This window comes from Perca flavescens, chromosome 1 (assembly GCF_004354835.1).
Source record: "Perca flavescens isolate YP-PL-M2 chromosome 1, PFLA_1.0, whole genome shotgun sequence".
Classification (NCBI taxonomy): Eukaryota; Metazoa; Chordata; class Actinopteri; order Perciformes; family Percidae; genus Perca; species Perca flavescens.
This window is the reverse complement of record NC_041331.1, coordinates 22,782,838-22,805,431: the sequence shown is the minus strand read 5'-3', so window position 1 is coordinate 22,805,431 and position 22,594 is coordinate 22,782,838.

Sequence of the window (22,594 nt, the reverse complement as noted above, 5' to 3'; positions counted from 1 at the left end):
GGCCATGTACAGTGACAGTCTCTGATTTACACACATAGCCTTGTTAGGAAAGCAATGGCATTTTGAATACCAGTTCAGTTGCACACAGTAAGCAAAGCAATGTTGGACTGGAGGAATTGAGACAGGCCCATAGTCAACACTCATCACCTGGTCATTAGCAACTGAACAGACATACAGTCTAATAATTTAAGTGTAGAGCTGGCCAATATATCGATATTATATCGTGATATGAGACTAGATATCGTCTTAGATTTTAGATATCGTAATATGGCATAAGTGTTGTCTTTTCCTGGTTTTAAAGGCTTCATTACAGTAAAGTGATGCCATTTTCTGAACTTACCAGACTGTTGTAACTGTTCTATTATTTGCCTTTACCCACTTAGTCATTATATCACCATAACTGATGGTTATTTATCAAAAATCTCATTGTGTAAATATTTTGTGAAAGCACCAATAGTCAACCCTACAATATCGTTGCGGTATCGATATCGAGGTATTTGGTCAACAATATTGTGATATTTGATTTTCTCCATATCGCCCAGCCCTAAGTGCTAAGATAAGTAAAATGTCACATGGACACTTGCTGTGTGCAGTATGTGTTGTATAAATGTCTGGTGATATAGAATGAGATACAGTACAATACAGTGGAGCACTGTTGTCTGCAGTCTATTAATATATGTTGATTCATTATTTACAGTAGCTAATGTGTAAATGATGCAACATTATCTTCTGTATGTGTAGCTGCATTATTTCCAATGTATCTATGGTTTATAGTAGGTATTCACATTCTCTAAATAGATGAGCAAATGAAAAATATGTGACACATCAAAGTAAGTAAACTAAATGAATACAAATTTTCTGGCACTGAAATAAATGACCTAAGTCCACAGTGTCTTCTAAAATGAAACAAACTAATGATAAGGGAAGCTGTTTTGTTTTGTATTTCACAACAGATAAGATCTGAAGAGCCACTCATCTGCAGAGAGAGTGGAGGAGAAGTAGATGGGATATGGGCTGAGAAAAGGAAGGGTGACTGACACAGTTAAATGGTTCATTCCCTGGAGGGTGGATGTAGATCTTGTTATTTCCATTTCCCGCCACTTCTCTCTATCTGTCTTGTCTGTTGGTCTGTCTTCTTTTTGATCATACAGAGGATCTGATCCCACAATGTCCAGTGAAAGCGGTCTGCCACAGTTCTCTCTGACAGACAGGATTTCAGTGAAAAGGCCGAGTTCACAATACTTATCCATCAGATCTTGTGGTAGCCAAGAAAAACAAACTAGCTAACATCAAACTTCAAAACACATTGATTTAAATAGAAATTGTTGTGATGGTAAGGGACATATTGCAGATCAACCGCATTTTCCCTTAGTTTAAAAAGGAAGTAACTTCCTCTGATATTAAGCATGATCTCAGTCAAAGCTAAACACGTGTTGGATCAACTTCAACGCTTCTTGTCTAATAACTTTATTTATGAGGTTTTTCAATCTGGGTTTAGGACTGCCCATAGCACTGAGTCCGCTGTCCTGCGAGTGCTAAACGATGTTTACATCTCTACTGATTCTGGAGATACTGTGGTTCTAGTTCTCCTAGATCTTTCGGCAGCTTTTGACACCATTGACCACCCTACTCTGTTAGCTAGACTTGAGACCTGGGTAGGCCTAAAAGCTTCAGTTCTGAATTGGTTCCAGTCTTACCTTTCTGACAGAAGGTTCTTAGTAAAGATGGGCAATTTCTCCAGCTCCATGGCACCTCTGACCTGTGGTCTTCCACAGGGCTCCATTCTGGCTCCCTCTCTATTTTCTCTATACATGATGCCTCTGGGCGCTATTTTAAGGAAACATGATGTATTATTTCATTTTTAAGTTAAACTCTCTCCTGCTATGCTTAGAGGAGGTGAAGGCATGACTGGCTCAACATTTCCTATATTTAAATGATGATAAGACTGAGGTCATTCAGGGCTCGACATTAAGGCTTGTCTGCTTGTCCGGGACAAGTGGATTTTTTGTAGGGCAAGTGGAAGAGAAATTTACTTGTCCCACTGGACAAGTTAAAACTCAAACAAACTAAAATGCCATTTTAGTTCACGTCATGTGCCACTCATTACGTCTATGTTACCGATTTGAAACGATAATTTCTTTCCCCCGCAATCCCGGTCAGCGGACCGCTAACGTTAGACCCAGCCCACTGTTCAGCTCGTTCTCTGTAAGCAATGCAGCATGAAAGCACGGTGAACCTGCCGGTGTTAGTTAGCTAACGTTAGCTTGCTAACTAACTAGCCTTAACGTTACCTCCTCGTCACATCGTTGACAGAAAAGGAGAGACCCGGTGCTAATACGGCACTGGTGCCTTAACAACCGTTATCTACCGGACCGAATTGCAAAGCGGTGCCACTGAAATGCCTGCGCTTCTCTCGGATGCTCCGAAAACGGACGTTAGAGGCAACCTAAACATCGCCGCATGTTACACTCAACAGCAAGTAACGTTAGCCTATCGTTAGTTAGCAGCTGGAGTAAACAGTTAAAATGCTGAAAGCTAAACTGTGTAAAAGTGTGTCTGTATTTCACTGGAGAGGAACATATGACAGTGTGCCGCTGCTGTTGTCGGAAAAAACACAGATGTTGCGTTCACTTGAAATTCGCCCCGCCGTCGTGCTGCATTCAAAGTTGTTGTAAAATACCTTTTTTCCTATCCAGTGGTTGTTTTTGTCGTTTTAACAGGAACTTACTGGTGAGATAAGTTATTTTTATAAGTTATTGTTGTTACATTTTTAATAAATCATTGAATTTTTCCTTAGCAATAAACAAGCCGTTCTATAATGTCGTTTTTTTTGCTCCTTTTTGAACAAAAATAATAAAAAAAATAAACAGATTAAATATCAGGTAATAATCAACTGTAAAGTAGCTACACCTTTTTAAAAGGATCCTTTCGGTAAATCAGCCTCTGCCGGGTAGAAATTTGTGAAATTGTATAAAAAAAGTTAACACCAACATTTAGTGGCAAATTCCATTGTTATGTCTACAAAATTATTTTCGATATAGTTGAAGTTCAAGTCACCACTACCTCTGGTCAAAATATTGATTTAGTATTTCAGAATCTCAAAGTAATGAGAAAATGTCAAATATTGACTTAATATCCCACTATATTGTTCAGTATCTCAATATATTGATTTATCTCAAAATATTGACTTAGTATCTAAATATATTGACTTATCTCAAAATATTGACTTAGTATCTCAATATATTGACTTAATATCTCACTATATTGATTTAACTCAAAATATTGACTTATTATCTCAGAATATTGACAAAGAATCTCAAACCAATAAGAACATTTAAAATATTGACTTACAATCTCAATATATTGACTCAATATCTCAAAGTATCGTCTTAGTATCTCAATATATTGACTAAGTAACTTAGAATATTGACTAGGAATCTGAAAGTAATGACAAACTTTAAAATATTGAATTAGAATCTCAATATATTAACTTCTGCACACCAGCGTGCAACATATTACTTTGTATTATGGAGTCTGGAGATTCTTTTTTCTTGGTGAAGGGGAAATCTATTGTTGGGGCACGTTTGTTTCTACTGTTTCAACAGAATTGTATTAATGTTGATAGTGTTTGGATGCTTTCAATGGTTTGTTCAAATTCTGCATTAGCAAAACACAATTTCTTTTATAAAATGATGAATCTTTACCCGGACAAGTGACTTTTATGCATGGACAAGTGAAACGTAAATGTACTTGTCCGAAGGACAAGTGCCTCAAAACGTTAATGTCAAGCCCTGTCATTGTTTTTGATTTGATTTATTAGACAGTAATAGAAATAAATGCATAACAAGATGCCATCACAGTGACATTGCACATTTAACAGAACTGTCGAGGATAACACAAGAAAGTTATAAACTTATTTCCATTGTGGTCCTAACCCGAGTGAAAGGTCCCAGTGAACAAGCCTAGACTTGGGGAGTCTTTCTGCTTTTAAATCTGCAGGAGTGCGGAACTTGGGTGTTCTTGTGGACCAGTCCTTAAAATTTGATAAACACATCTCATCTGTAATCAGCTCCGGTTTCTTCCAACTTCGTTTACTGTCTAAAATCAAAGGCTTTCTCTCCCCGATAACTCTGGAAATGGCGGTTCACGCGTTCATCACGTGTCGGCTAGATTATTGCAGTTACTCTACTGTGGTATATCTAGTTCTCAAATTGCCCGTCTACAGTTAGTCCAAAATGCTGCGGCCAGACTTATCCTTAACTGTCGCAAATATGACCATATCACCCCTATCCTCAAATCTCTACACTGGATGCCCGTTCGACAGAGAATAGATTTCAAAATCCTTCTCTTTGTCTTCAAATCTATACATAACTTAGCTCCCGTCTACCTATCCGAACTTATTCATCCGTACACCCCTCCCAGAAGCCTAAGATCACACGACCAGGCTCTGCTGGTAGTCCCTCGTGTCAGACTAAAGTGTAGAGGGGAGCGCGCTTTTGCGGTGGCAGGGCCTCGACTGTGGAACACCCTGCCTATAGAGATCAGAACGGCCCCCAAAGTTGCTATTTTCAAGTCGTTGGTAAAAACCTTTTTATTCTCATTAGCATATTGATCTCCTTTTTAGGTTGGTTCTTCTTTTTTATACTTGAGTCTGTGTTTTAAGGTTGCTCTTAGCTTTGCTGTTTTTATTTTGTGTTTTATGCGTTGTCTTGCTGGTTTTATTTTCTTATATGCTTGCTCTGTAAAGCACTTTGGTCTGTCTAGCGGCTGTTTAAATGTGCTATATAAATAAATTAACTTGAACTTGAACTAAACATACACTCAAATGTCCGCTGATTTAGGGATGTCACAATACCAACAATCTAGTAGTCGGTACTGATACCACCAAAAGTACACGGTGTGTAAAAAGAAAAAGAAAAGGGGGGAGTTGGGACAGTGTCTGTTTTTAGTGTCAGTTTTTTGTTTGTTTCAACTTTCTGTCACTGTTTTGGTGTGGAGGGGTTTGAGGGGAAGGGCAAGGAGAGCGTGATTTACATGGACCCACAGCCCACTGCTTTAAAGCCCAGCATCACCACACAGCTAATGTTAGCATACGGTAACGTTAACGTCCTCCATGAGTTCACCTGGAACTCCCAGACAGCAATTGTTTAGTTACGTCTGTTTCTCTCTGTTGTTGTTGTTTTTTCAAATCGAACGGGGCTAGTTAAAGTTAACTTAACTAACGTTACGGAGGTCCGCTAAAACAAGCCAGCTAATGTCAGCTATCGGCGCTAACGTTAGGCTGTGACAGACAACGGCAGAGATAAACAGCTCTACTGTAGGTGAATAAAGTGGCAGACTAGAACACTTGTATCATTACTGCCCCGTCAGGCCCAGGAATTTGCATTTTGGCCGTCGCCATCTTGGTATTTTGGAGCCGGAAGTGACCAAATCTGGACAACTGGGCTGAGCTGGGGAGGATGACCTGTCTAAGCCAGTGTTGTATATGGTTTCATGGCGCTGTGCTAAGCTAATAATAATAAACAATAAACCATAAACCAAAATAAACATGTATAAATGACAACACCCATCATACACGTCTCTCCCCAGCACAAAGCTTTCTTAGGAGCCCTCCAAAAAGCTCAGGTACTTTCCCCATTTTCTAGTATATACATCCAATCTGGCAAAAAAAATTTCAAACGCCGCCACCCTAGCCATCTAACAAGCCCACTCCTGGATTGACGGCACCCCTTCTTTCTTCCATCCTCTTAAAATAATCTGTCTGGGTATCATCAAACTAGTGCTTATCCATCCCGCTTAGGTTTGACCCATCTCCCAGAACAAATAATCTTGGGCAGAATTGAACCTGGGTCCCTGCAATCTGAGGTTATCATGTATTAGATTTCAACTCTTCTGACACGAGTCATTCAGAGTTTTATTGGCGGGTAAACGCAGACCTCCGGGTGCTGGTGCCATTCGTCAGCGTGTACGGCAGTACACAGAGCTGGTTAAAAATCTGCAGACTTTCTCTTGAGTTATCAACTTAGGTAGCGCTAGCTAGCTAGCTTGGTTGGCAGACCGCTGAACAGACATTTCTAGGCAACCAAAGTTACACGGAAGTTACATGAAAACATGGGCAAAAATAGATTCACTGCTATTTTATAGTACTTTGGGCCATGGTTAGCATTGCTAAAGCTTTGGTTATACTCACATGCGACACTGTGGCTCGGGCCTCCTTAAATGATCCGTGCTACGAGCACGCATGAACACGTTCATGCTCAACCCATTGTTTGTTGCAGTATTCTCCGAAACCCCAGGGGGCGCACAAACAAAATAATCTGTGAATAAGGAAAGCAGGCTGCCTGGCAACAGTAGTAAACACATCCATGATAAACACTGACATACCACCGACGTACTGCCATACTATAATTAACGTGTCATTTATCTCCAAATCGAAATTACTGTCTGCTTATAACACTGTTAAGAACACTCTTTTCATGAGGCTGTTTTTTAGCTTTGACAAAGTGATCTCTCATGTTTTTCCACACTCTCCAGCAAATGCTTCATATGTTAGGCTGTTTGACTCCCTGTGGTCTGTACATAAAGATTCATACAGATGTTTGTACATGCAAACCTGCTTGGCCAGTCTTCCCAGCCGTCCATGTTGAACTGAAAGTGCAGTTAAAACTATACAGTCCCTCCAGGATTTCGCTGCCTTTTTTTTGAGATTGTTGCGGCCCAAAATGCCTGATTTATGGGAGCTTTTGTAAAAGAATTTGTATCAAAGTTGCAATGTCTTTTGTATGTTTGCTGCAATGAAGTTGCAGGAGACAGTGAAAGTTGCAAAAAAAGTTGTGATTTTTTTTTTGTATAGTTTTTTAAAAATAAAAAGGAAACTTGTTTTGGGGAGAATAAAAATACTCTGGGCTGAGTTTTCCTAGTAACCTTACCAAAAAGGCTCAGGATGCTGCAAATGTTGGTATAATATGAAAATGGCTGGTGGATTTAAGACAAAAAATTATAATTTATTGAATGAATCAAATTTAAACATATGCAGGGCTCGACATTAACGCTTGTCCGGGACAAGTGGATTTTTTGTAGGTCAAGTGGAAGAGAAATTTACTTGCCCCACTGGACAAGTTAAAACTCAAACAAAACAAAATGCCACTCATTTTGTCAATGTTACAGAATTGAAACAAATACATATTTTACCACACAATCCCGGGCAGCGGGTCGGCGGGCCGCTAACGTTAGACCCAGCCCGCTGTTCAGCACATTCTCCGAAAGCGAAGCAGCATGAAAGCACGGCGAGCTAGCCGGTGTTAGCTTGCTAACTCCACCTTAACGTTACCTCCTCGCCACATCGTTCACAGAAAACAAGCTGAAAACAGAAGTCACTCGTGGCGATAGCAATGTGCTTTGTGTGGATGAAGCATTATATACGTTATTATGTGCCACTCATTCCGTTTATGTTACAGATTTTACTTTACCGATTTGAAACAAATACATTAACTAACATTAGACCCAGCAGCAACAGGAGAGCGGACCGCTGACGTTAGACCCAGCCCACTGTTCAGCTCATTCTCTGTAAGCGATACAGCATGAAAGCACCGCGGAACCAGCAAGCCAGGCAGCCGGTGTTAGTTAGCTAACGTTAGCATGCTAACTACGCTTTAACGTTACCCCGTCTCCACATCATTCACAGAAAACGAGCCGAATAAAGCTGTCACTCGTGGCGATAGAAGTGTGCTTTGTGCGGATGAAGCATGAAGTTAATTTGACTCTTGACGGCTGGCTCTCTGCCTCGTAGCGTTACTAGCTGCTCCGCTACTCGTTTGTAGCGGATTAAATATCAGGAAATAATCAACTGTAAAGTAGCTACACCTTTTTAAAGGATCCCTTGGTAAGTGAAATTGTAGAAAGAAAAAAAAAAAAAACACGCTGACACCAACATTTAGTGGCAAAATCCATTGTTATGTCTACAAAATTATTTTAGATATAGTATAAGTTCACCACTACCTCTGGTCAAAATATTGAATTAGTATCTCAATATATTGACTCAGTATCTCAGAATATAAACAAAGAATATCAAAGTAATGAGAAACTATAAAATATTGACTTAATCTCAATATATAATAAAAATACTCTGGGCTGAGTTTTCCTAGTAACCTTACCAAAAAGGCTCAGATGCTGCAAATGTTGGTATAATATGAAAATGGCTGGTGGATTTAAGACAAAAAATTATAATTTATTGAATGAATCAAATTTAAACATATGTGTTGGTGGCTTGTTGATCTTTACATTGTTAGTTAATTTCCTAACCTGGCCTGGGACTCACATTCATACGGTTTGATAAAGTACTTATTGGACTTTAACTTATCATTACACTTACAATAATGAGCGTAGCTGTCCTCCGTTTAGGTCATCGTGTCTCATCTCCGGTTTTTTCTGCATCCACCGTGTGTGTTTGTGTATGTGTGTGCGCGTCAGTAGCGGGGGGAACTGTATAGACATGTTTCAGCGTTTTAGGCAGTATCGGAGCCGATACCGATACTGGTATCGGTATCGGCTTCCAATACCACGTAGTAAAGCCCTAAAGAAAATCTACGTTAAAGTAGTTTATTTATATTCTTTTTCCGTTATAACTGACTGTCAAACTGCATAATAAAAGAAAGTTTTGTGGCATTCGTTGTGTTTTTGTTCATGTTTTACAAAGATTTTAACCTGAGCCAGACTGATAACAAAGTCCTATCAATTAAAGGCGGAAAAGCCCAAAAACATAAGTAAAAAAAATTATAGAAACTGAATTCTTTTTGGAGCCAGTAGAGTCCCTCTCTCTTGGAAATTAGATAGAATGCATGTTTGAGGCACTTCTGCATTGGCTTCACTTTTCAGGCACGGAAGTTGTTGCTTGGTTTATATGCAAGTTTGCACATCTGTTATCACACACTGGGGGAAACAACAGTATAAAACAAGGTAGGAAGTTCCTTGAAATCACTAAAAGTGGGATATATAATTTTGTTTAAATGTTACTACTACTACTACTTTACTTTTGACAAAAAATTGACTTCTTTAAACTGGTGCAAATGAAGACTGCACTGGTAGTAAAGAGCAACTCCAACACCAAGATTAACCAGCGACAGCAACAATGTAAATGTGCAGCAATATGGACACCTTAAATGCACCTTACATTTCCGAACATATTGTAAAAAGTTCATTGTCTAAGGTCTTAACCTTGGACTACCTTCCATGTGCAGTCAACCTGATGGGCTGCCTCAATTTTATTCTGCCTTTTAACTGATTTACATAAGGTTGTATACAATGATAAATATATGCAAGCTAAACTAGAGGTATTTCATTGCTAATGCAAATTTTGTATCATTACGTTTTAAGTTAATGCAAGCCAAGAACATTCTTACAGCAATACTTCTGCTTGAATGGACCCTGCCATGCTAGGGACTCTAATAGCAATGGTGGAAATTCATTGAGAATGGGGGTGGGTTTCTGGGTCATTGGGACCTCATGTCATCCTTAATACTACTCCATATGAGGCCAACCAAGTGAACCACCAGTGTCTTTGTTAAATATTCATCCCCTGTCAATAATTAAATGCTCATTATTTGAACCTGAAGAGTGCTGTGATTCCAAATTTAATGTGCTTCTAATGCATGGGGCGATAAGGCCCGGCTAATAGCTAGGCTGCATGATGAAAGGTACTGTAGATGTGTACAGCCATACCCATTCTTTTTCAGTTGAACAGGTAAAAAAAAGAATCCGTGTTTCAAATGAAAAATTTACAACCGTTGTCCAGCTTTTTTTGAAGAACATCTGAGGTTTTGTATTCTATGACTGTACACGGTTTTGAACAAATGTCAGAGAAAAGAAGCTTGTTATCTCAGGCCCTTTTAAATTGAATCCTCTGTGAAAGCAAGATACTTTTTAGAAGATCTGTTCCTGGAACTGCCACAGCACAATCAACCACCCACACAGGAAATAATGACACATGAGCCAATTTAGGTGATAAGATGCAGGCAGGGCATGAATACACAAATATACAATAAATATGCAAACAACAAGATCTGTTACCCAAGGGCTAGGGGCTCACATGATAATACAAGTATTGTCCTGCAGCTATGTATCACACTCAACCATCGTGCATGGTGCATCGTGCTATCAATTAACTCCAGGAGGAAGTCAGTGCATCAACAATCTTTTGCCTCTTTCTTAAAACTTTAAAGAATTTTTAAATACATAATCATTTCCTTCTTTGATGTCAGGCATTTTTCATTGTTTGTTGTTATTATGATCTGCACTATGAACAACTGAGAATTACCAGCTGTTTTTACAAATGTCTGAGTGTGTGTGTGTGTGCACTTGTGTGTGTGTGTTCTGGTATGGCTTAAGGACCTGTCTGTGATGTAAACACAGGGAGGGTAAACACACAGGCAGCTTGTAGTCTCCATTGTTATTATCCTGTTTGTATAATTAGCCTTATAAATTGCTCACATCAAAGGCGCTGTCCCTTATATACTAATTATACTTCCATGCCTCTGTTCAAGTAAAGGAGAATGGAGTGGGGAGGGGTGGCTCTGGTCCCCCTCCCGTTGAGCTTCTGCTGGGCATTGGAGGATTAAGCAGTGTAGCGATGTCTGGTGGCAATCCTGTGTTCTCTTCCCCTGGCTTGTCTTTGTGATGCTATTTTCTGGAAATATGTTATTGAATTGCCAGAATATAAAGGCTGCGGCATGCTAGAAATGAACTAGTTTGCAGAATGGGTTGTCCGACCATGTTGCAAGGCAAAAGTGTTTTGTTCCAAGCAGCCGCACGTTAGACTCTCCATGAAGGCATCCATGGTGTTGCACTTGATTGTGCACGCAGAAAGTTACAGAGGTAGCTGTGTGTGCGCCAATCATTGTGTGACGTGGATGTGATTGTTGGTTTGTGAAAATTTGTTGGACACAGTCCCCTCAACTCCAATGTTGGAAAGGAAAGGTGTGGGGAGAGATGAAATTAGACACTGTTTGACCATCTGATAAGCACTTCAGTTGATGCATAATGACGTCTTTAACCTACTCATGTCAGTAACTATAGTGTGTACAAACCTAGGAATGACTGCCTTTTCTTTAACCCTTGTGTTGACTTCGGGTCACATTGACCCGTTTTCAATTTTTGTTTTATATCAGAAAATATGGGACGTAGAAATAAGTGCTGAAAATTTGTAGAAGAAAAATTTAACAATTTAAAACTTTGGAAAAAGCCAAAACAAACTGTGAAAAAAAGGTTAAGTGGTGGGTTTAGTGCTCCAAATTCATGGAATGCCCTGCAAAACAATTTAAAATTGACTGCTCTTCCTACTCTTGATATATTTAAAACTAGAATTTCTAAATGTTACACATCTCATTGTAACTGTTTTAGCTGAATTTCTTGCTCTTTTAGTATTTTACCCCATTTTATCCCATTAATCCTTATTTTATCTTTTTTATCCCGTTAATCCTTTTTATGTTGGTGTTATTCTTGTTCCTTATAATTATGCTTGTTGATGTGTTTATTGTGTTGGTCTGGCTCGTCGTCACTGTAAATGAGGGCAACCTCAGTGTCTCACGAGTTGAAATAAAGGTCATCAAATTTATATGATCACTTCATAAGATGATTGTATTGGAATGTTGTGTTTCAAAATCACTGTTTGCAACTGTGTCTAAACTAGGCAGATCACCACCGGAAGCAACATTTTTCCTGTCACCTTCTATCCTTTCCACACAGTGACAACATAGTGAATATTGAAGTGCCTTCAGATTAATTCAAAAAATATCTACAGTACATTTAATGACCTTTATGACCTGTAGTAAGTGTACGAATGGGGAAAGTGCTGGAGTACAGTATGTGCTGATTCTGCTGCACTCTGAGATGCTGGCGTGAACAATAATGGCTTGGCAGCTTAAAGTGATGAGAGACAGAAAGTGTCAGAGGGGGTTTGCACAAATTTGATTGACAGTACCAAAGCTGCCTCTGCCATCAATTTAATGGTAATTATTATTTAATGTATATTACTTAAAAGCATATGCAAAATTAAGATTTAGTCACAAAAACACATTTTATATGGTATTTAAAGAATAATATGCATAATATATTTCTAGTTAATATTTATGGCAAAGAAGTTCAAGCATTTCTTGTCTTGACCTATTCCTCTGCTGAAAGCGTTGACTCTCATGATCTCAATTAATAACTAAAAAAAGTAAGAAAAAGAGGAAGCAGCACAAAACTGGAAGCTTTTTACACAGAGGATAAAAACCTGCCAAGGGGAATTTATCTCAGATTCACTTATGTGTAAGAACAAGAGACTGGCCTCCTTTAGGGTATAATTCAAGAAAGCACACTGAAAATAATTTTTTCATGATAGATTTGAAAAGAGATATTATTTATTAAAATAAATGTTCAATGTAATTAGAACGAAATCCTTTGGATGGAAATATAGGTCTGCATTTGTATTTGTGTGACAGATTAAAAAGAAAAAGTTTCTCAGACTGTATTAAGAATATAATCTTTCTTCATTTATTCTTTCCAGTTGTGGTGTGTGAAATGCAAGGTAAAAACATTATGGATCTGGCTGTGCAGTGATTACACATTTCGGAAATTGATAGAAATGAGAATTGGCAATTCTCCCAGTATTTGTTTTCTCTCCACCCACACCTACTTGTGTGCGTCCAAAGAAAAAAAACATAAACACACTTTATGGATGACACAGCTAGCTTACCAGTAGCCGGCAGCTTCAACATTTTGCCTTCCCCGTGAGTTAGGTAAACAAATAAGAGTAAAGCGCGTGGGTGCCAACAGAAGTTCATGGTGCATTCAGGTGCACCTCGTGAACTATGAACAGCTCAAGCTGTTGTTGTAAAGTACCATTCTGCCATCTAGAGGCTCTTCTTTTTGTTTAACAGGTACTGGGTTCTCCAGACAGTGCCCTTGATCAAGGCACTGGCTCAGATCTGGAGTTGGTCCCCGGGCGCTGTCATTGGCTGCCCACTGCTCCCTTGAGGGATGGGTTAAATGCAGAGAATGAATTTTGCTACATGTACGTGTATGTGACAAATAAAGTACCTTTACCTTACCTTCACCTTAACATTTTGTCTTTAGCAATTAACTGGTAATATGAGTTATTACATTTTAAATACACTATTTAAATGTGACCATATGGCCATAGTGTGGCACACTTTAAAAAAGATATGGTTTTTATTCTTTGTTGATGGGAGGGTCATCCAATTTTGTTTAGTCTACGGGGGAGGGTCTCCCAACTTTTGTATTCATGAGAAGAGCAAAATTTCAAAGTGGCTTGTTTGGTGCATATTTATCCATGTAGCTCCATGTAGCTCTCTGTCTCAGCCCCTATCGCTAGCAGTTGGGTCCCTCCCCATTTAGTCAGCCAGACCTGTAGCTTAGAGACCGTGGGATTTCCAAAACTGAATAAATCCCGCTCGCACATATAAACACAAAACTGCTTTGCTAGCTCAATTGTGTTGTAACTGTTGTCTGCTGAAAAAATAATTTTATTCATTAGCATGATTGCCGTACTGTTTAGTTCAAAAACATCCAAAACACCGTACGAAAACATAGCTGACCAGACGTAAGCTTTTATTTTGTAAAGCCGAAACTCACGCCGTGGAAAACACCAGCCGGCAGCCGGGAAGGCATGAGACGGGAGGTATATCCTTTCGGTTCCGGTGATTATTTGTGAAATTGTGCAAACGACAGCCTTTTCAAGGGATTTGAGAAGGAAGGAGTGGTTGCATGCAAGCTCCAAAATTGATGCTAGTCTGAGAAATGGAGTTTTGGATAATGTTGAGCTTTGGCAGCTTTACCTATGCTAAAATATACAATGACTGAGGAAGCCTAGTGACGAGTCCATAGCAAGCAGTGTTGAATTACCCAGTGTGCTTTGCTGAATGGTCTCAATGTTTTATTGTTTTATTTCATGTGAATACTAGTTTACTAGAGGAGTAACTTATTATTTGAAGTAACGCAGGAAGTGTGGATTTAGTTTCCATGCTTATTGTGTTTTCACAACAATGTTAGTGAGTAAATCTACTGAAATGGCCACCACACCATAACAGAGGAGTGGGATGCGTCGGATGAGAATGCAGCCGTTTAGCCACCTGTCATGGCTGTAAAAAAAAACAATGGGGAGGGTCATACTTTTTCTCCCGATCATGTTGGAGGGTCATCCAAAATGTATTGCTGATGAAGGGAGGGTCAGGTCTGTTTTGACTAAAGGTCCCAAAACTTCCAGTGGCCCCTTAAATAAATAACGAACAGTCCCTAAGTCGAATTTTGACTACAAACAACGATGTAATCACCTAAAATATACACATAAAATGTAACAAAGTTAACGTGTCACCCTGATCTCTGTACTAGCTCTGGTGCAGACCCGGCCTCAGCAGGACTAGCAAGTTCAGGACTTGCCACATTAGAAATACCATAGGAGACAATATAATTAAACTGGCTACTAGCTTGTAAATATTTCTTTGCTCTCTATTAGCTCTTTGTTCTATTACTGCCAAGATTAGGATTCTGGACAGCGTGATTGACACATAGATACGTGTTTGATGGTCTGTCATCACTCACACTGAAACCCAGTGTTAATATGATTAAATTATAAATGAGTGCATGAATGTTATATCAGAATGGGAGAGCTATAAGGGAATTCAGTGTTGCTTTCCAACATCAACAATTCTACCATTTTAGTCACCCCTGTTCATCTTCAATCATCGGAATTGCAGCATATCCTCATATAGTCCCATTCAGGAGAGGTCACTCTGAGAGGACCAAGGAGAAAGCTAGTTTAGAAGAGGACAAGGACCAAGGTTAAAAGATAAAATAAATCTGTTTAGTTTATTTTCTGGCAACCCCCTGAGGGAGAAAGACCATGAACTGACAGCCCCTATGTAATTCTTGACAGAGGAAAACTTTGTATACAGACAGTCTCAGCAACATGTTATTAAAAAGAGGAGCATGGCCGTGGAAAATAAATAAATAAAGAAAAAATACTGATTAAATTTTAAGCAGCTGGCGGGCCGATAGTTTGCCTGAGGCATATTTGTCAGTTTCAAAGGGTGTTTTTATTAATTTTGTACTTTGCATTTTGTTAGTGGAAAGAGCTAACTCCACCGGGAGCGCCACAAGCTATAGCCAGCAGAGCCTATAGCAGAGAGAAAGGAGACGCAGAGCATGCCAAGCAGATCCTGCACACTTAGAGAAAGAAATCAGCTCTAGATCACCAGCATAACCCACGGACCCCCCACCCTCTACCTCAAACAACACACACAAAACCCACAGACATGTTCACATAGAAGTAATGTTTACACTATGTACACACGTACAAATCTTTATTTCAACCGTGCTGCATATATATTGTACATAACATTATTTACCAAATAAAAATATAAAACTTAAATAAAAATTGTCCTGTATATCCTACTGTATAGATTCACCTCCCTTGAACCGTTATCACTGCAATAGTAATGCTGCTGCCTAATTTCCCTGTCTTTTATATGAATCAACTGGTAAAGATGCTGATGTTAAGTAGGCTCTAGCCTCAGTCTTTTTTGCATCTTTGCAGTGCTGAGTTAGCATGAAATCATGAACCTTTTATCGGCCCTTGGCAGATATTTAATTTGAGTATTTTTATTAGTAACTCCTAAGTCAGTTACTTATTATTATCACCACGGATCAGTTTCTCTCTCTTTTAATATGGGCTACATGAATAAACGTGGGATCATGCCTAATTCAATGCTCATTACATCACACTTTGATAAATAACATGTGATTTTAGGCTATAGAAATGAAATTGACTTGACATTATAGCAGTATGCATAGATATTTACATTATGACATGAAGCAGGGGTTCACTGAACACTGATGTGTGATAAATTGTACTGTATATTTTTTTAAACTGTTCAACATGAGCACAGTCTACACAGACAGACTTTCCAACCCTCTGTCAGCTCAGTGTCAGCGTGGTGCTCTGATGTACTGACCTGAAACCAGCATTCACAACCGGTGCTCCCCATAGTCTGAGAGTACTCTGTTGCTAGCACTGTCTGACAGCAATTCTCCTTTTGGCTTTGCTGGAGAGTGCTCTTGATAGAGCAGGCTGCAACTGAGTATCAAAAATTAATGGGTTAGGCGTCTTAAAGGATTAATTGCAATAATTAAATGTTTTTTTGTTGGTTTTATTTAATTTTTAATTCAACTTTTATTTAATGTTGATGCAGGAAATTGGCATCGCGTGCCATCATCTGTCCATTTTGCTAACTTGTCTGACCCTGACACACCAAGGCGGTCCAAATTGGAGCCGACGGTGAACGACTGTTGCCCTAGTTTTTGCGGCGTGTCCCGCACCGTCACCATGCGTTGGCCTTTGGCGTCGGCTGAACAGCCTATCCATCTGATTGGCTGTTCAGCTTGTAGTGAGGAAAGCAAACCAATGACTGTGAGAGCGCACACCGAAGGCTCTTCTCATTTTTCATCTCATCTGATCAGTCTAATACACGTAGGCCCTAAGAGCTGTCAAAACTGGCCAAAAATGACGATTGAATGTTCATTCTAAAAACACATAGAATACGATTTGATTAGAATATCTATTTTTGCACATTATGTCCATAAGAAGGCAAACCTATGTACGAGATACATAACTACTTGTGTGGGTGTATTCATTTCAACATTAACATGTTTTCTAAAAAATCAACATATACTGACACATTACAAAATAAACGTTAATAAACCAATGTTCTACCTTGACATTTAATATGACTGTAACGTTAGACCTCTCTCTGAACCGTGCTGCTAAATGAACCAGCTAACTAGCCGACCGGCTGGCCTCTAAATTAGTAAAATGTAACCACTTAATGTTTCATTCATACCCTCTTGTCACATTGTAGGAAAGCACATTGCTATCGCCAGAGTGACCACTTTGTTCGGTTCATTTTCTGTGTAGGATGAAGGCATGCTAGGTGGGTGGAAGTAGCAAGCTAACGTTAGCTAACTAACGTCGGCCGTCGGTAGTGATGGCCAAATGAAGCTTCGTGAACCATTTTCTCTTTTTTCTGAGCCCACTAAATGGGGCTCTCTCTTCAACAAAGGGTTGAAAACACACTGAATGGCCATTCCTTTAACCGTTTTCTTTGAACAGAGAGCGCCATCTAGTGAGCTCAGAAAATAAAGACAGTGGTTCACGAAGCTTCATTTGACCATCACTAGCAGTCGGTACTTGGTACTTGGCCGTCGACTGTAATCTCTGCGGTGTGTTTCAGTGCAAATTTTTGGCAAAGACGAGGGCGACGTGGGCCGATGTGAGGCGACGCCACTCACCTTCCACTCCTGTACCTGGAGTACATCCACAGGGAGGCCATATAAGACATACCATGTTGTATCTTTTGATATTTACCTGTACCTTTTTATATTAATTGTAGTTTTAAATTGAATCCACGTATATTACACTACCAAGATTTTTAAACAGAAATTGAAGTACAGTATATGTCGATTAAAACACATCTTGGAAAATGAAAAGCTGCTGAGTAAATTTCTACCAAATGTAAATTGTTTGGAAGAATTATTGTTTTATATAAATGCTTTTTGAAAGTAGCTGGTACGAATAGAATGATGTAAAAAAAACTCAATAAGAGAAACTTTGAATTCCACAAACTCCGGGCAGACAGTATCAAACAGCATTGAACACTGAGCAGCAAAGGCTGCCCTTAGGCTATAATTTGCAGAAGTTTTACCTGCTGCTGGCTAAGACTGAATGCAAGTGCGAAGACAAAGCTTAGAGTGTGTGTGTGTGTGTGTGTGTGTGTGTGTGTGTGTGTGTCTGTGTCTGTGTCTCTCTCTCTCTCTCTCTCTCTCTCTCTCTCTCTCTCTCTCTCTCTCTCTCTCTCTCTCTCTCTCTCTCTGTGTCTCTCTGTGTGTGTCTGTCTGTGTGTGTGCGTACACACACATTTGTGCACAATTCACACACAACACAATTTTCTATAAAATTGCCAGCATTTGGGTCAGGCAAGCCTGCTAAACCCACCAACAGCTTTAATCATCTTAAAGAAGAAATAGCCGTTGAGGCATTTGATGGCTATTAGCAATGTGTGTTGCATCTTCAAAATCACCTTTCATTTCAAAATACTCATAAAGCCTTTGTGTCAAATCAGTCAGGCAGAACAGTTTGAAGTAGATGCTACTTTGTTGTGTAAAGGTGAAGGAGTTAATTAGGTGATGGGAAGGTGACTGATGCTATGTACATACAGCACATACGACCGGGAGAGAAGCCAAGTGGGCTGCTAATCACGCCCTCCACCCCCTTACTCCTGCATTCATCTCCAACCATATGCTTTTGAAGTCAAGGCTGTCAGGAGCTCTGTGACATGCACTCAAATTTCTTGGATTTCACGGAGAAAGTATGCTTTGTTTATCATGGTTGATTTTGAATAAATCTCAATAAAACACTAAATTACAGTTAAGTGATGTGTTCAAAGAAGCTCAATCTAAATAGGATGAAGATAGAGGCTTCTTTGTTTGTTTTCTAAGAAAATTAACGCATGTGCTATACAGTAATGGAGCAGGTTTGACTGTTCATGTTAACTTGAGCACATAAGAATGAGAGACAGTGACACTAATACAAAAACATTATAAAATAAAGATGACTGGGTATTTTGTACTGAAAGTTAAATCAGTAATTAGGAGTTTATAAAAATAATATAGATGTGTTTGTTTCTCAGAAGTCATGATGGTTGACTACTCAGAAGCATTTACACAACAAAAAATCCTAAAATGTGGTACCAGTATTTGAACAGATTATAACTCCAGTGAAGACACACACTGTTGTAATTACACCACACAATCAGGGGGCAATTAAAATGGTGAAATACGAATGAAGCAATTCAGGACTAGACACCAAAACACATAAAAAAAGAAAAGAAAAGCGATTAAAAAAAAAAAAAAAAAAAAAAAAAGTTTTTGACATATCTCAGTAGTACAATCATTTAAGTGTGTGTGTGTGTACATGTTATTTATGTTAGGTTTGACTGTTGTCTATATTTCTGAATATAAAAGAGACATCCTATGAAATGTTAACAGATTGATCAGTGAATAATATAATATTTGTATCTCCCTCATGTAAACCCAGGTCCATTGCTCCATGATTATTTAATGGATAAGAACATTTTGACCAAATATCATCTCATGAAATATCATCACATCAGTTGCTGTGGGTCCAGCCCCTATCATCAACCTAACCTACAGTATATTATCTGATACAGCCAGATGGAATACCAGATAGAACTAGTTGAAGCAAAACTATGGTGTTGCATTTTGCAGGTTACCTTGAGGTTTGCTTGATTAAGTGATTATTAAAACGGCATTAATTAGGATTTTGTTTTGTTTACATACAGCAATAATGTTAGTACTGCAACAAATTAAAAAGAAGCAACAGTATGTTTATGCCTTTGCGAATGAATTTCCGCAAATAATTCAGTTTTTACTTCATTGTCCACAAGAATAGTTTTTTTTTTTTTTTTTTTTTTTTTTTGCAAAGAGGGCTAACTTCTTCTTAAGGATAGTACTGTTGTTGCCAACTTGACCTTTGTTTGTGGTGGGAGTGATCCACCGCTAGTCTCTAGTCTTTTCAGATCAATTTAAAGGTTGATGATTGATCCTCTAATCGTTTTTATAACGTTTTATTTATGTTAAAGGTCTTTAAAGGTGTTGAAAGATGCACACAATTGATGCTAGTTTTAAGTTTGGGCTGAGGGAGTTAAGAGATGTAGAATGAAAAAAAGATTTTTTTAGTCATTATGTCATGACGATTTTTAATGCATGCACAAGAAAACTGTACAGAGAAGAAGGGGTTGTTATTGTCACTTCCTTATGAGTTAAAGAGCTCAGGTTCGAGATTGGTCGTGTAAACTTCACACTCATACTGTATTTTTGTGTATGTCTTTCAACCTAAGTAACAAAAATGACTCGCAACAAGTGTGCTAGGCACAATATGCTGTTGACTTGGTCAAATATTAACCCAAACATGGCCATCCTTGACGACAAAAGTACCAGTGGTCTGCTTTCTACTAACACAAACCTCCAATAAGCAACAATGTGGTTGTGTCATGATTATGATGCTCATCTGTTTTTTCATTGTTTCATTTTTGTTTCATTCTTCTTTACAAAAGGTTCCTCTTACTGGATGTTCCTCCACCTCTTGATAGACATACTGTATACTCTAATATTGAATTATTTGTAGGACACAAGTAAAACTGAACCCCTCATAGTTTGTCTTAGAAAATTAGAAAAAACACTGCACTGCTTCATACTGTAATGGCTACTGGTCGCTTGCAAAAATGACTTAATTGATCACAGGCTGTGATCCAAACCAAAGCAATTAAGATCAAAAAACTATTATGAATTAATGAAGAAGGCATTAATGAATTATTAATGACAAAAGAATTACAGACTTGACACTTGCGTGTTGTTGATAGAGGGATGTACTGAAGGATGAATTGAGCTCAACTATAGGTGATTATTTCCTTCTTATACTCTTCCATAACAACTGGCTTCAGAACAGAATGAAAATGGGTAAATGGACAATTAGGTGAAGGATACCATTAAAACAAGAAAAAGCTTTTAACAGTATGTTGCTCTTATGCAAGCAATCTTTAAAATGTTTTTACAGCACACTCACAAAAGCTAGATTAAAAAATGAAAACTCTATAAATGAGCAATAATCTTTTTTTTTTTTTTTTTTTTTTTTTTTAGTAGGTTGATAAGTGCATGGCACAGTTTTTTTGTTTTTTTTCCCCGACTCTAGAAGTAAACTGTTGTGGAATAAAAGACCACACTGACCTTCCATTTAGTGTTAGCTTGTGCTTGCAGGATCCCTGGTGAAAATAAGACAGATTTTGAACATGCAATATTAGAGGTACAAGACCTTGTTTCTCTACTATGTCTCCCAAAGCCCTTTCACTGTCTGTGGAGCTCCCCTGCCACCTCTCGTTCTCAGACATAAAATAATCCGCAGATGAAGTGCAGAGTTCAGCAAGAAATACAACATGACAGCATTACAGAACGAGGAGGGTGATAGCAACTTACTGCAGTACCAATGTTGTTGGAAGGCTTGGACTTAACAGAGCAATTTATTTGATATTATAGTTGCCTGTTCTGTTATTTATACAACAATAAGCCAAGGAGAGAAATCGTACAAAAAGCTGATGCTGCAGAGCTATCAAAGTTAATATGATACACCACCTCATATACATTACATTCACAAATGCGTTTTGAGGGCCTTATTTTTATCATTTATTTCCAAGCCGTGGCTTATTTAAATGTTTTTTTTTCTTGTGTCTGCTTCAGTGGATGGGGGGAATTCTTTACTTAATTCCATTAACTTTGTATTGCTGCTCAATCTTTGGTGCCCTGAGCATCAGTGCTGTGGCTTGGCTGTCTTTTAGCAGTTCTGCTTCAGTGCTCTTGGATAGAACATGACAGTTACATTAATGTCTCCATGTAAATTGCTGTCTACATGTAGGAAACAAGCAAAAGGGAAAAAAAGAAAACATGGAACATTTATTGCCCCATGACAGGAGGAATTACAACAACATTCATTGTGTGGAGCCCCAAATGGCCAAGTCTATTATAGTGTACAGCAGTTTCACTGAGAATCCAACCTCAAAGATGGACAGCTGAAAAAAAAGCAATGACAGAAAACACTCACACAGTGCTTTTAACTAAACCGTACAAACATGAAGGAAATAGGGGTCAGGATTCCTGTTACATCAATTTTTGTGGGGAGTACTGTCTGTGCTTTTCTGAAGCATATGTGGTACTGAAGGTACCCTATGGTAGAGCTGGGCAATATATAGATATTATATTGATATCGTGATATGAGACTAGATATTGTCTTACATTTTGGATATCGTAATATGGCATAAATGGTGTCTTTTCCTGGTTTTAAAGGCTGCATTAGAGTAAAGTGATGTCATTTTCTGAACTTACCAGACTGTTATAACTGTTCTATTATTTGCCTTTACCCACTTAGTCATTATATCCACATTACTGATGATTATTTATCAAAAATCTCATTGTGTAAATATTTTGTGAAAGCACCAATAGTCAACACTACAATATCGGTGCGGTATCGATATCGAGGTATTTGGTAAAAAAATATTGTGATATTTGATTTTTTGTCAAATTGTCAAACACAATAAAACATGATGGTTTTAATCGTAGACTGTAAAAATAATGGACGTAGCATCATTGACGTCACCCATTAGTTTGTGGACTGTTGTTTTGAAGCCGGCAGTTTGTCCTTTTGGCTGACATAAGCCAGTGACATCTGTGGTTTCAATGGTGCTGCGCTAAACTAATTGCTAAATTTTCAACCGGCTGACGGGAGTCATCCAGCGGAGTTTTGCCGGTGGGTAAACCATGACCTCCCCAGGGTGCAAAATGTACTTTTTTGTTCACCAGTCAAATGCCTAGTGAATGTTCAAATTTTACCAGCCACTCAAGTTTTTTTGGCTGGTGAGTGAATCAAACCTACTAGCCACTTGCATATTTTATGTAGCTCATGTATGGTGCTAATTCT